The sequence below is a fragment of the Chelonia mydas genome, chromosome 2 (genome assembly GCF_015237465.2).
Source record: "Chelonia mydas isolate rCheMyd1 chromosome 2, rCheMyd1.pri.v2, whole genome shotgun sequence".
In the NCBI taxonomy this organism is placed as follows: domain Eukaryota; kingdom Metazoa; phylum Chordata; order Testudines; family Cheloniidae; genus Chelonia; species Chelonia mydas.
The window spans coordinates 115,653,628-115,667,373 of record NC_057850.1 but is presented as its reverse complement, the minus strand read 5'-3'; the positions used below and the strand labels follow the sequence as shown (position 1 = coordinate 115,667,373).

Genomic DNA, 13,746 nt, shown 5'->3' with positions numbered 1-13,746 from the left:
TAACTAGTAAAAATCAATTTAGTATAGTTTACATATAAAATTCTTTTCTTTAAAATAAGGGTATTTTAAAAAATCAAACTCTGCTCTGGCCATATATTTCAATTGTTTATATTCACAGCCACACCTACCTTTTATTTCTTATTAAGCATGAAAACAAAGTATTATTTGCTCCTGGTATTGGGCCTGACACAATGACCATTGAAAACAGAGAAAAATAAGTTGTCTTCACTGGGCATTAGATCAAATCCATTGTTCTTAAGTCAAAAGCTAACATAGATTGTTCACTTCCTAGCATTGGTATCAACGGTGACTGGGACTGCTCCGGAGAAAATTTGTTCAGCCATTTGGGCTGAAATCTAGGAGTGCCTCACATTGATGAGCAACCAACTAAACAGTAGTACTTACTAGTTTAATGAGTCTCCTCCAATTCTTAGTTAGAAGATGATGTCCAGGAAGTTGGAATTCCAGGAAGAAGGGGTAAAAAGAGGGAGAATTAGAGGATACTGAAGTATCCAACAAGAAAATGAAGAACTTCCAAATAAAAGCAGCAAAGCTCTGGGTTAACGTTCTTGAAAGGCAACAGAATGGCAGACTCTAATTTTAATGACAGAAGGAAGGTGGAAGATGCCTCACAGCACCAAGTGTGCAAACAGAACTTTAAAATCCTTGCATTTATTATAAATAGTGAAATGCGCCAGTCAATATATTTAAAGCTGACAATCCCTTGGGTTCTGCTGATACTATTGCTACTGCTACGGAACTACTTAATTAACTGATCAATCTCCCCTGTTTCGTAGCAGGTCCCTCCTGCTGCCATTAAAGTCAATGGTAAAGCTCCTGTTGGCTACAGGCCTGGGCCTATATACAGTGGTTGCAGGCCTGGGCCTATATACAGTGATATGTAAAAGTTAGAGATGAGCCCAAGCTACAAACTTTAGCGCTAGATCCAAACTTTTCCAGAGTTTGGTATTTTTGAATCTGAGTAGTTGATTCTGCTCACTGTAGGGGAAGGAAGCAGTTGCACGGTTTAGATCCAGATCTGAACAATCTCACAGCTCAAGATATCAGGTCATCGTTTTACAGGCTGAAATATCCAGTGTCACCAGTTTATATCTTATCATGTATGAATGCTGCCTACTGAATGGTCTAGGTGTGAAAACTGAGAGAAAGCTCACTGGTTGTGGACCTAGGCTGCACAAGGATAGCACTGATGCTCTCCCACAAGACATACCACCTAGCAACAGTATGTGTTAATCTTCTGCTTCAAAAATCATTTCAGCTGCATTGGGAAATCAGCGTGGTAGGCAGGGGTGGTTGTTTTGTGGGTAATTTTATAATTAAAAAAAAAGATTAAAAACCTGGCATAAGAGCAGCTGCGCAGTGACTAACATCTCTACAGAAATATGCTGTGTGTGAAACATTGGACATTTCCCCACGGAGAGAGGATCACCAGCTTAAGGAGCTGGGTGGATTCTTTTGGACTTTATGGTAGGAAAAAAGTCCTAAACTCTTTTCTTGGAGTGTATAAAGGATTTGTGAATAGCAGCTAATCCAGAACCCTTAGTTAATTTCTCATCTTATTAAGGACTGTTAAAATTGTTTTAACAAAGCCATCCTTATATATATTATGGTAAGTGCCTTTGTTGTGTGATGGTGTGTGTATTTTAGTACAGTGCTCTTTGGCTTCCCCCTGCTGACTGTTTATATCTGTTATTGCTGATTGCTGTCAGTGTTAATGCCACACTTTATTAAAGAGAGGCTTGCTTAAAACTTCCGTACTTCCACAGCACTGCTGTGTAGCTTCTGTCTAGCTAATCAAGTGAAATAAGAAAAGTCCAACTTCCCTTCTTTTTTCTTTACTTGTATACTATGTGGCAGGGTGAAGTGTCAAGATGGAAGTGCCAAATATTGATATTTTAGCAAGTTGCTAGGTAGAAAAAGCAAGAGAAGTCTGAGGTTTTTTATTTGTTACTGTATTTAGCATTAAATCATCGGTGGGGAGGGGAGAGGAACCTATCCTAGGTTAAAATCAAATGTAGTATAGACATATTAGAGATGGAAATCAGCTCTTAGAGATGGTACCTTGAAATATTTGATTAAAGATAAATGGTGGTAAAATGACAGGGCAGTTAGGGATCCATCTCAGAATTTCTTTTTAAACATCCTCTCCAGGTAGAGGACTTAGAAAAAGTCACCCCTAAACCGCGTGAATTTCTATGGTGAATTGGTTTGAAAGGTCACCTCACAGCAATTGAAAGGTAGCAATTCTTAAAGATGTAGATAAACAAATGTTCTATCAAATATTAGTTTGGAGTTTTCAACAGGGGACTTTGGGAAGCAGTGAAAGAAGTTCTGAGGCTATCTGGAAGATCTTTGGGGGAATAGGGAATTGGTAGGTCCGAGACTGGAAGGTCTCTTGAGCAAGAGAAAAGGAAGATCTCAAGGACTTGGAGAGGATTTAAAATAAAAGGTGAGAATGAGTAAACCAAAGTCAACTTTATTCATACAATGCAGTAAGATACAAATTATTTATTGACTGACTTATTAGTGTTTTTATGTTCATTGCCATGAGTTTTCTGTAACAACAAAACCAAACCAAACCACATGTTCTCCAAACATTTTCACAGAATCTGGTGTTAGATATTGTTAGATCCCTTGCAGGGCTAACCATGAGCAGCTAGCACACTTTTAAACATGCCTGTCTTTTTCCACATGAAGGGTAAATTGTTTTTAATATTGTGTTAGTTAACACATTTTTTAACAGGATGCATTTTCCCAGACCTAAGATGCCAAAGAGAACATGGATTTTCTCCTTTTGAAGTCTGTGTCAAAACTCCATTGTGACTTCAGTGGAAACAAGACCAGTTGTGAGCCAGCTGATTATCAGTGATCTATATCAATTAGTTCGATTATTTATCATCTTTCTTCTAAAGCCATGTATGACAAGATTCAAGGGCTAGAGGTCTTTAGATAATGGGGAGCTAACTTCAGTTCATCTGCCTGGTCCCCTTGCCCAGGTGCTTAGGGAATGGTAATAGGACAGAATTAGTATCTATAGGCCTGTGATGTGGTATTCACCCCACATTTGCTCTGAAAGGGTTAATGTAGGCTCAGAAGGTGGCCAATCAACCAGACAGGCCACAGCTGACAAGGAATCAGGTGGCTTGAGTAATCCCCACTGAATGAGGGAACCCCACTGAGGAGGAACGAGATGCATAGGTGTTATAAAGCCAGGAAGCTGATAGCTGAGAGGGCTGCAGGGAAGTAGTCTGTAGTCACTACCTGGAAGAAGGGAGGTATGTTTGGGGCTACAGGGGAAAGTTGCCTGCAGTTACTCATTGGGAGGCTGGCAAACCCAGAGAGCAGGGGACAGCCAGGCGATAAGGAAAGGGCTCAAGAAAGGCAGTAAAGTCCAGGAGGGAACAGACTTTGGCTGCTCACTAGAGGATCCCTGAGCTGGAATCTAGCATAGAGGGTGCGGCCTGGGTTCCCCTACCAGCCACTGAGGGGGTGGCACTGTGAGGCAGAGAATGGGATGACTGCCTGAGACTGCTAGTGAACAAAGACTTTGATACCCAGGAAGGGGGAAAAAATGTATAGTGACCCAGCTTGGAAGGCCAAGCCACAAAGAAGGAGCACCTGGAGTAGCAGAGACAGAAAGAGCGCAGCAGTAGAATGAGTAGCAGAAGGGGGCCCCAGACCTGGAAGGAGCTAATTCCGAGAGTTGCTAGGAATAGAAGACCCTAGCATTGAGTAGACCCTATGATAAGGCCAGTCTGGTTTCTTAACAGGAAGGAAAGATCTACAAGAGTGTGTGGTTGAGAGACAGAAGCAGAGTTACCTTGGAGTAAAGGGAAGTTGGCACCCAGTCACTGCAGGCCTGCAATAATAACTCATGCTAGAGATTTTTTTTTATCTTCTAGCAATGTAAGATGAGTTATGATTATGGACATTGATCTCTGAAAAGCCTGAGGAGAAACAAACCAAAGGACCTGGGTAGCCTGACAACTATTTTTTTCCACCTGGTGAATCATCCTTTCTTTCATCTCTCCTGCAGTTTCCATTGACTCCAAGAGGGCACTCAGCATGTCTGAAAAATCAATCGTTTATAACAAGGTGCATAAATATAAAGTTAGAAGTCTAACTTTAGAAATCCAGGCTTGATAATTTTGGCCTCTACTCTTAAATTGTTTAGCTGTCTGATAGAAAGTTAAACAAAAAAATCTTATTTGGGCTATCAACCTCTTCTGAAAAATCCCTCACTTGAACCTTGCTCCGTTGTTTATCGTCATCCTCTCTTCCACTTCTCTTCCCTCAGAGGTTTGGGGAAAGCTATTTCCTCACATTTACACAGCCTCTCCGATCAATTTCATTCTGGAACCTTTCCACCTTAGTGAAACTTTCCTTTCTTGGGTGGTTAATGAGCTGCCTCTTGGCTCTGATTAGGGATCTCCCTCTTCATTCTACTTGACCTCATTGTGGCTTTCAATGCCACTCTTCCTGAGTGCTACCTCTATAACTGCTGGGATACCTGCCTATATCTAACAATAAATGGGGATGTGCATTTTAACTCTGTTGAAATACACTGAAATAGGGGAGTTTGGGGAGAGGAGTGGTGGGGGAAAGATTTTGCTAAATAAAAAAAGGGACTGTCCTTCCCAAATAAAGACATTTGGAATGTTCTTAGTGTTTCTTCTCTGGAGGAGAGAGAATCAGTTCTGGCAAACTGATGATCTCGTTCAGACTGGCCTTACCCCTCCCCCTCTCCCCCCAATTAATGTTCATCTTCTAGAGCACAAGGACAGCAGCCCTTTACACACGCTCCACTATTTGTGCAGGTTGGTGAGTTCTATCTGGGCCATCAGAGGCTTCCTCTACCCTTATGGCTCTGGAGCTGCTCACAGACTGTCAGGCGAAGATTGAAATCTTCAGCAACAAATGCTGCCCCCACTGCCTGCTATGGCATTGTTTACTGGAAACTGGCAATGGTTCTCCCATATTCTGCCTGAATAAGGAAGAGCATCTGCAGAGATAAAATGAGGTAACTCTAAAAACTAAAATAGGACTTTCACTTCTATCAGCACCTCATATTTTTAAGGAGTGCTGATTTTGGACCCAACCATGAATGCCAGTAGTTGTGTATGCACTGTACATCCTGTACTCAAGGAGCATATCTACTGTTGCAGCCCAACCAGAAGGGAAATCCAGGGGGAATTATCCTTTGATACAGAAAAGTCTCATTTTACTCTCAAGCCAACTCCTGTACTTCCTCTCTTCTGTACTAGAGCCTGATCTCGCATCCATGGAATTCAGTGGCAACACACCTATTGAATTCAGTTGTGCTGAATTAAAATGTAATGGGTCAAACATACGTGACATACTATAGTTAAGGTTGTATGATGATTTCCATTTTAACCTGCTGTTTTCAGTTACTGTTTTGTTTCTGAAACTTTTAGCTTTCAAACTGACATTTTCCTATTTTGGGCATCTTAGCTGCAGTGTGATAAATGGATTGAAGGTGCACATGAGCTGAGGCAAGAGTTGAGCAGGAGCCCAGGACTCTATCCCTGCAGAACCTGTAGGTTATGAAGAGGTTAGCGTAGGAAGCTGCGCACCTTAGAAATTCCACAACTGGGGAAAGCCTAAACTACTTTAAGACATCAAGAGAAGTTACATTATTCCACTGAGAACATAGTGGTATCTTTACGTCACACTTGCCAATGTTGGAAATTAGGGCACATGGAGGCTGGCCAGAGGGCAGCAGGAATTCTCATATTGGGGGAACAGGATTTTATTGTTCTGTAATCTGAATTTGGTTACCCGAGCCCTCTTGAGGGAACTTCTCACAGTGAGGAAAGAATTTGGGATAGAAAATGCAGACATGGCCCACCTCACTCCCACAAAGCTGAGGAACACACACCACAGCAAAACGAGCGTATTTAGGGAAAGGAAAAAAGTCAGATCTCAGCAGGAAGACATGGCTACTGCTTAAACCAGAGAACTCAATATGAAAACTCAGAAACAGAAAACTACATTAACAGATGTTTGCCGCCAAAGTAGGATAATCATAAGTACTGATTCCTGTGTAATTCGGTAACATGGATATGATTGCAAATGTTTTTATTTCACTGTTTTTGTGTTAATCATGTCTCTTTTCAATAAATAATTCCTTTATGAATCTTCTTTCATTATCCCCATTATGCTTTTATATACTTTCACACAGCTACATTTTATGGATAAGTTGCACAAGTAGTTAAGCACACAGAAGTACTCAGGTAGCTCTATGGTATCCTTAAGATAAATTGTAAATTGCTAAAATGTTTAAATATATTCTTCATTTAGAGCACATGTTTACATGAACACACAGTAGTTTATAGTGGAGGTAAGGAAAAGAAAGATTGATTTCAGAACTACATCTGTGTACCGTTTGAGTTCACTTCAGCAGGGTCTACACAGGACAATTAAAGTGCTCTGCAATTCACATCCTCACAGACTGGACTATGGCGCCATGTAGACAAGCCCTTAATCTCAAAGTGTGCTTCAGGGTCAGGACTCCCACGCAGTCAGCCCATTGCCAGCTACTATTAGGTAAAGTAGTATAATACACGCAGCCCACTGCTCTTATCCTACATCTGTGTTTGTGTGTTTTGTTGGGATTTTTTGTTTTTGTTTGTTTAACCACTTAAGAACATAAGAACAGCCATACTGGGTCAGATCAAAGGTCCGTGTAGCCCAGTATCCTGTCTTCTGACAGTGGCTAATGCCAGATGCCCCAGAGAGAATGAACAGAACAGGAATCACCGAGTGATCCATGCCCTGTCACCCATTCCCAGCTTCTGGAAAACAAAAGCTAGGGACACCATCCCTGTCCATCCTGGCTAATAGCCATTGATGGACCTATCCTCCATGAACTTATCTAGTTCTTTTTTGACCTATTATAGACTTGGCCATCACAGCATCCTGTGGCAAGGAGTTCCACAGGTTGACTGTGTGTTGTGTGAAAAAATACTTTTGTTTGTTTTAAACCTGCTGCCTGTTAACCTGCTGCCATAGATTCAAACTGTGCCACAACTCTGTATGGAATCTCTGATACTTTAGCCACCAAGCAGTGGAAATGCAGTGTTTGTGCTGCTTTGGGACCTCATGCACTTACATTGCTGGGCTCAGGATTTGGCCTCCAGATTAATGTGGTGATAAAGGGGGAGGGGAGGGTAACTTGTATGTTTTATCTAGATGTGTGAATGATGCTCCAGAGTAGGTTCATGCTGAATCTTAATCTGCTGGATTTAGGTAGTCTAGGAAAATGAGCTACATTTTTCTGAACATATCTCGTTTTATGTATATAATTTTCAAGTAATATCTTTGTTATAATCCAAGTTCTTATAACAGAAGCATGCACAAGCTTTTTCACTAGGACTAAGCTATATGTAACTGAGGGAGTGACGGCGGGAGGCTAAAGGTACTGAACAACAGAAAAAATATATAGTACATAGTGTTTTCAACAATACGTACCATTTTCTGAGTGTTAAAATAGTTTATATTTAAGTACTAGGATTGTGACTGTTGCTTAGAGACTGAAATTGATACATTTATCACTGCTCTCACTCAAACAGAAACCAATAGAAGAATATACTAAAAATACCAAACTGCTAAAACTTGTAGAAATAGGTTGTGCTCTAAACATAACAATTCACAGTACAACTTTTCTTATCACTAATTACATAATAAGTCATGCAAAGCGTTACGTATATATTGTGTGAGCATAGCCTAGGTAATGAACCAGTTGTAATATAGATAGGCAAAAAGGAGAATTAAGGTTACTTTAGGAACCTGGGAACGATTCTCATCTCATTTATATTGTTGTAAATACAGATTCACTATTTACTGTTGTAAAGCCCTAGATTCACACTAGTGTAACTGAGATTAAAATCTCCTTTCATAATCTGGATTTCCTGATTTCTGTGCCATTATAGTCTCAACCTTGGGTAGCACAGTTGTTTCCATTTATATCTTCAACATTTCTCTTAGATTTCTATTGCGTTCCTTTTTCTTCACTTTGTCTGCAGTTGTCATCATAGCATTTAAACTCCAGTTAGAAGAGCAAGGCAGATGTCTCCTACCAGAGTCACTGACAAGACCACTCCAACACAGCTGTTGGAGTAGTGCTGTGAGAGCAGCATGACCACCACCATCAACAGAGAGAGAGCCCATTACATCTGCAACTCTTTTTAGCTTCTACTCGCTTAGAGCCTACATCCCAAATCACTGCTATACTCCGGTGTCTCAGCTGGTAACATTTAGTATTAGTCACTTCTTCAATATATTGGCTACTCTTCAGTCAAATTTTTTTAAAAAATCAGAAATACCATTCCACAAGTGTAATACAATCATGGGGGCGGGAGACTTTTAAAGATACTTCTTCCTGAGGCCTAGATGGGTCTGCAAATCTCATTAAAAATGACAAAACACTTCAATGAACTACACCTTTCAAGTCTCCAAAATGGAAATTGGGACAACATGATACAAATTAAGAATGAAGAATAACATTTAGTGCAGGTGTTCTCAAACTGGGGATCATGACCCCTCGGGGGTCACAAAGTTATTACGTGGGGGGTCGCAAGCTATCAGCTTCCACCCCCAAATCATGCTTTGCTTCCAGCATTTATAATAGTGTTAAACATTTAAAAAAAGTGTTTTTTTAATAAGCGGGGGGGAGTGTCACACTCAGAGGCTTGCTCTGTGAAAGGGGTCACCAATACAAAAGTTTGAGACCCACTGATTTAGTGTAGTCTCAAAAGGGAGCAAGAGCCTAAAAGTAATAAATTCCAGCAGCTTAGAAGAAAACACTTGAAATCAAAACACAACTTATTAGGACACTTTGTTTTAGTGCTGTTTTATTTACAATTTTTCAATGTTTTCAAGAGGATGCTAGTGAAAGAATTTAAGTATAAAATAATGTACAGTACTCATGAGGGAATTATTAGTCCCAAGCAACCCTGTTACATCAGTGCTATTTTACTGGTATGCGTCCCCCTCCCTACCAGTGTTTGTGTGAATCACTTGTTGCGTTATATCCTAGGACCAACGCTCCTCTCCACTTCCACAAGTGGAAAGACAATTCTCCCCATGGGTGTGGAGAAGGAAGTGCTCCATGAGTAAGTTAGGAGACAAAGAAGCCAGCACATGCCAGGTGACTCCTTCCCCCGCCACAAGCCCACAGGCAAAGTGTTAGAAGTTACCGCAGAAAATGTGCATTTATTCATTAAGCTAACAGCCAAATGATCAGTCTGACATCTCATTCAGAATGACCTTCATCAGGTATATAATTACAGCTGACTTGTAAACTAATCAAATATAGTGTACGCAGTACTGGTCTCAACTGGAAGTGGAGCCCAATGACATCAGGGTTCCCTGGGGCTGTTGCTACATTTGTCAAGAAGGATTTCCCAACCTGTTTCCACAGCTATGAGCTGTGATATCCTTTATCCACCAACAGGCAGATTCTGAGCTCATTTACACCAATGTAAGTCAGGGAGAATTCCATTGACTCCTGACTTTCTTTGGAGTAACAGATCAGAATGTGGTCCTGAATGATTATAAGCACTTATTGCATTAAACACATCCCTTTTTAATGTAGAAGGTTGTTGGACAAATACACAGTTTGCAACCTGTTGCATTTAGGATTTGTTTGACATTAGTTGTATCTTGGAGGCAGACATGATGTAATAAACTAGAATTTGGCAATGGCAGTGAGTTAATAGCACCACTTCCACAAAATGTCCTGAGAGATCTTAAATGACCACAAGTAATCAGGGCCCCTCCATAAGGCAGTACAGTACCCCTACTATCCCCAATGTAGTGCGTAGCCAGCACAGACTCGGAAAGGGCAGAGTGCTACCTGCTGAATCACCACAACCACATCTTGCAACCCTTAACTGTTCCTTGGAGATTTGCCATCCAAGTATTGACTCAGGAAACTTGCCTACTTTGTGATGTGACACGACTTGGGCCCCACTTCAGGAAAATGTTCCTATTCTGGAAGGGTGTTTAAGCATGTGCTTAAATTTTAGTGAAGTCTATGATACTTAAGCACATGCTTCAGTTTATAAACACTTTTTTTCCTGAACTGGAACATCAACGTGCAATATAATATGGCTGCAGGTGTGAGCTTTAGCATAAAGATTTTCTGCAAAGGGGGAGAGGGAGAGGAAGAGTTTTGCCACTTTTTTGCTGCTTTGGTATATAAGGTATATAAGGCTTGCAAAGTGAGGAGTTCTTTCTGAAAAAGACTTTTCAAAAAAGACTTGCTTTTGCCATTTGTTTCTCAGTTGTTTTTAGGTCTTGCTGACTCTAGAAGACTTTATGAATCGTGTAGTATTATGTTGTTGGATCAACCATGTAAGTGGAATGTGGTTAATTGAAAGGGGAAGTGATTTTTTTAAAACTCAGTTCAAAGCACAGTTCACGTTTTTGTTAACTCCTATTTAACTCAAACATCTGTGAGAAATGATGTTTTGGTTAAAGCTTGAACACTCCTGTCCCTTAAATTAGCACCTGAGGATCTCCCAATCCACATACATAATCTAAGACAGTCTTCCAAAACCAGAGAAGACAGACTTTCTTTACATTTCTAAAGCTGCAAAGCAAACATAAGTAAACTAGTCTGAAAAACAAAACTCTTTCAGGTCTTGTCTATGAATCAGAAAGAAATGAACAGTAGCACAAACCCATTTCCTCTTTTCTAGGTCACCTTTCAACAATGTATATCCTTTTATTAAAGATCTAGCTAGGTTTCTCCACTTTGTGATTAGTAACATTTTTGGAGATAGCTTGAACTTGTTTCCTTGTCAAATCAATTTCTCTCTCCAAGCTTTTCAGCTAAAGAAATTTAGGCCCAACATTGTAGGTAATGGCAGTCTCATGACAAAAGGCATGTGGAATCTGTCTTTTTATATTTTCTGTAGTCAGTGACTTGTTCATCTATTATATTTCTCATGAATGGTTTACAGTGGTTCTCCAAGAGAGAACAATTTGGCCTTGTCTAAATGCAGAGGTTGGATTGATTAACTAAAATCAGATAAACTAAATCAGTTTTTTAAAGAGGTACAAGCCCCTGTATGGACAAACTAAGGGTTTTTCTGGAGAATAAATGGAACCAAAATAACTCAATCGGCTGTATATCACATTTTTTAGTTATTTGCTTTTTAGCTTGTATGCGGACACTTTCTTTATGGAATAAGGTTACCCTATTTTGAAATAATTTTTGAAATTACATTATTTTGAAATTAAAGCATCCACATGCAACTTGAAACCACATATCTAAAGGTATGAATTACAACACATTTAATTATTTCAGTTCCATTTACCATGTAGACAAGTCCTTACATTGGTTTAAATCAGGTTAGTTCAGTTTAGCTTGCACCTGTAAATTTATCTCCCACCGAATTTTCTCTTTCAAATGACATACCTTTGTGTGAAAAAAATCAAGTATTTAGTGCAAAATCAGACAGAATCAGTTGGGTGACAGTCATATGTATTGTTCAAATCTAATTCTAATAAAAATAGTTGAGATGTAGACTCACGAGGAGTGTATTCACTCATTTTTAAATAAAATCCTTGCACTTTCTAAGTGTGATAAGCCTTCGTGAGGCTTCTGAAGTTGTAGAAATTCTCATTTTGATTTTCTGTAGCTTTGTACAGATGCCCATGGTATAGCTGGGGACATATCTTTTTACAGGGAAGAGAACTTCAACTCTATATCCACTCATAAACTGAGACCACTATAAAAGGTAACATAAAGTTATTGTTAATGTTTTGGCTTGGGAGGGAATGTCAAAATGAAAAATATAAATCACATCCCATAACTTTAAGAAAGTCAAAATTCCATCTGCTAAGCAAGATTTGGCAGCATTTCCCCCCATATCACCCTCTTGCCAGGCTGCTGCATCAAAATCAAACTACACAGTTTTCAGTCCACAGGGACAAACTAACAATATTTAACTTTAGAACATTGTTTATTTGGGCATCAATATTGTCAAACTCTCGGGTACAACAGCTGGAGATCTGGGTGGACACTGTCAAATCTTGGACAATTTCTAAATAGGTTCTTATACCATGCTCATCACCATAATATCTGTGCACCTTCCAGGAGTGCATTGAGCAAGGTGACTACACGTCTCTCACATGTTTGTTATCTCTTCCTCTTCCCCAGAGGAGAAACATGCGGAATAGAATGTCTTGTTCTGGTTGTTTGTTGTTGTTAAATATGTGTCTATATTAGAGAAGGCAAGGTCAAAGAAATGTGCCTTGCACTTCGAGTGGAAAGTGGTGAGGTTTGTGATAGTGCTTTAATTCCTGGGGGAGTTCATACTATAGTCTGACCATCCCTAGAGAAGGTTCTGTCTCCCGGATAGATTAGCTTTATTCTTATTGTTGAGAGTTCCATTGTGCCAGAGGAGTGAAGTTGTCTTTCAGGAGGTCTGGGCCCAGGCCATGGAGTGCTTTGAATATAAGAACTGAGACCTTGAACTTTATTCAGAATTCTATGGGAACTTAAACACATACTCCCCACTTCCTCTAAAGCAAATGGAGGATATATGTAAGGGCCTGGTGCATTCAGTATATGCAGCACACAGAGAAATGAAGTGATAGAACTAGGTGAAACCAGCAACATGGAAGCAATGAGTCAGATTCATTCCCTCACTCCTTCTTCTTCGTGCTACTCTGGCAGCCCAAAGGGCCTGGGAAGCCCACATGATCTTCCCAGCTAAAGATTTCCTCAATGTGGGAAAGACCCTGGCTGCTCTAATCTAACATGCATCTGATATAGAACTTGCATAATAATCAGAAAGCTGCAACTCGCTTCTTTGGAACACCATCACCCTTTCCTCAGCTGCATGTAGCAGATATTGGGTGAGGCAGAGAATCTGGGCCAATATAAGGGCTAACGGACTAGCAGAGAGGGTAGAATCTTGAGATCTCCTCGTCTTTTTAGAAAGATGGATTACTATAATTTTCAAATTAAACACTATTTACATAAAGGAAGAACCCCCCCGTCAAAAGGCAGCATATGTTGTCTGTCTCAGGACAACTAGCAAGACTTCAGCTGTACCAACTGCCTACACTTTAATCTTCAGACTCTCAGGGACCAAGACAAGATCTTAAAGGCAGCTTGTGACAAGAAGGCTCTCGGATAGCCACCATACTGCAATATTCTCAGATGTCAAGTTGAAGTAGCTCTTTTATATCTGGCTGAACTCCAGGTGTGATACATTGGCAAGGAGTATGCCTTCTGGGAATGAATCACTGTAGAAAAACAACAGTAACTTCGGCAGACAACATGGGCTCAGACGCAGGACCCTGAACTGTAGACAGGTTAGACACTTGGCTGTCCTACTGTGCTCTCATAGTTGTGCTTCAATATCAACATGTGGTCATGTTTCGCTGAAAGGCTTCACATCTTATCCTATTATTGTATAATAAATGTTCTCTATTCAGTTTGCTGTTACAGGCTATCTTTGAAATGCTCTCAACTCCTTTATTTCTGTTTGTCTCCCCATACCAGCCTTCAAATGATGCTTTTGTTCAATTTACACAAACTTACAAATGAAGGCCCCCCATTACCAATGCTGGGATGATTCTCTGGCTGATTTGCTCCACATGGGATGTTTTTATTTATCTGATACTATATTTCCTTACTTATAATTATGGGCAACTCCCAGAAGAGACGTACCCAGTCACAGGTGG

The 13,746-nt window shown here is 40.2% G+C and overlaps 1 long non-coding RNA gene across 1 annotated transcript; it reads left to right on the top strand.

Moving 5' to 3' along the window:
- The first annotated feature begins 3,260 nt into the window (after positions 1–3,260).
- Positions 3,261–6,010, top strand: LOC122464288. Its single transcript, XR_006288226.1, has 3 exons — positions 3,261–3,296; positions 4,058–4,116; positions 4,839–6,010. It is a non-coding gene; the product is annotated as an uncharacterized LOC122464288 (long non-coding RNA).
- Positions 6,011–13,746: the final 7,736 nt, after the last annotated feature.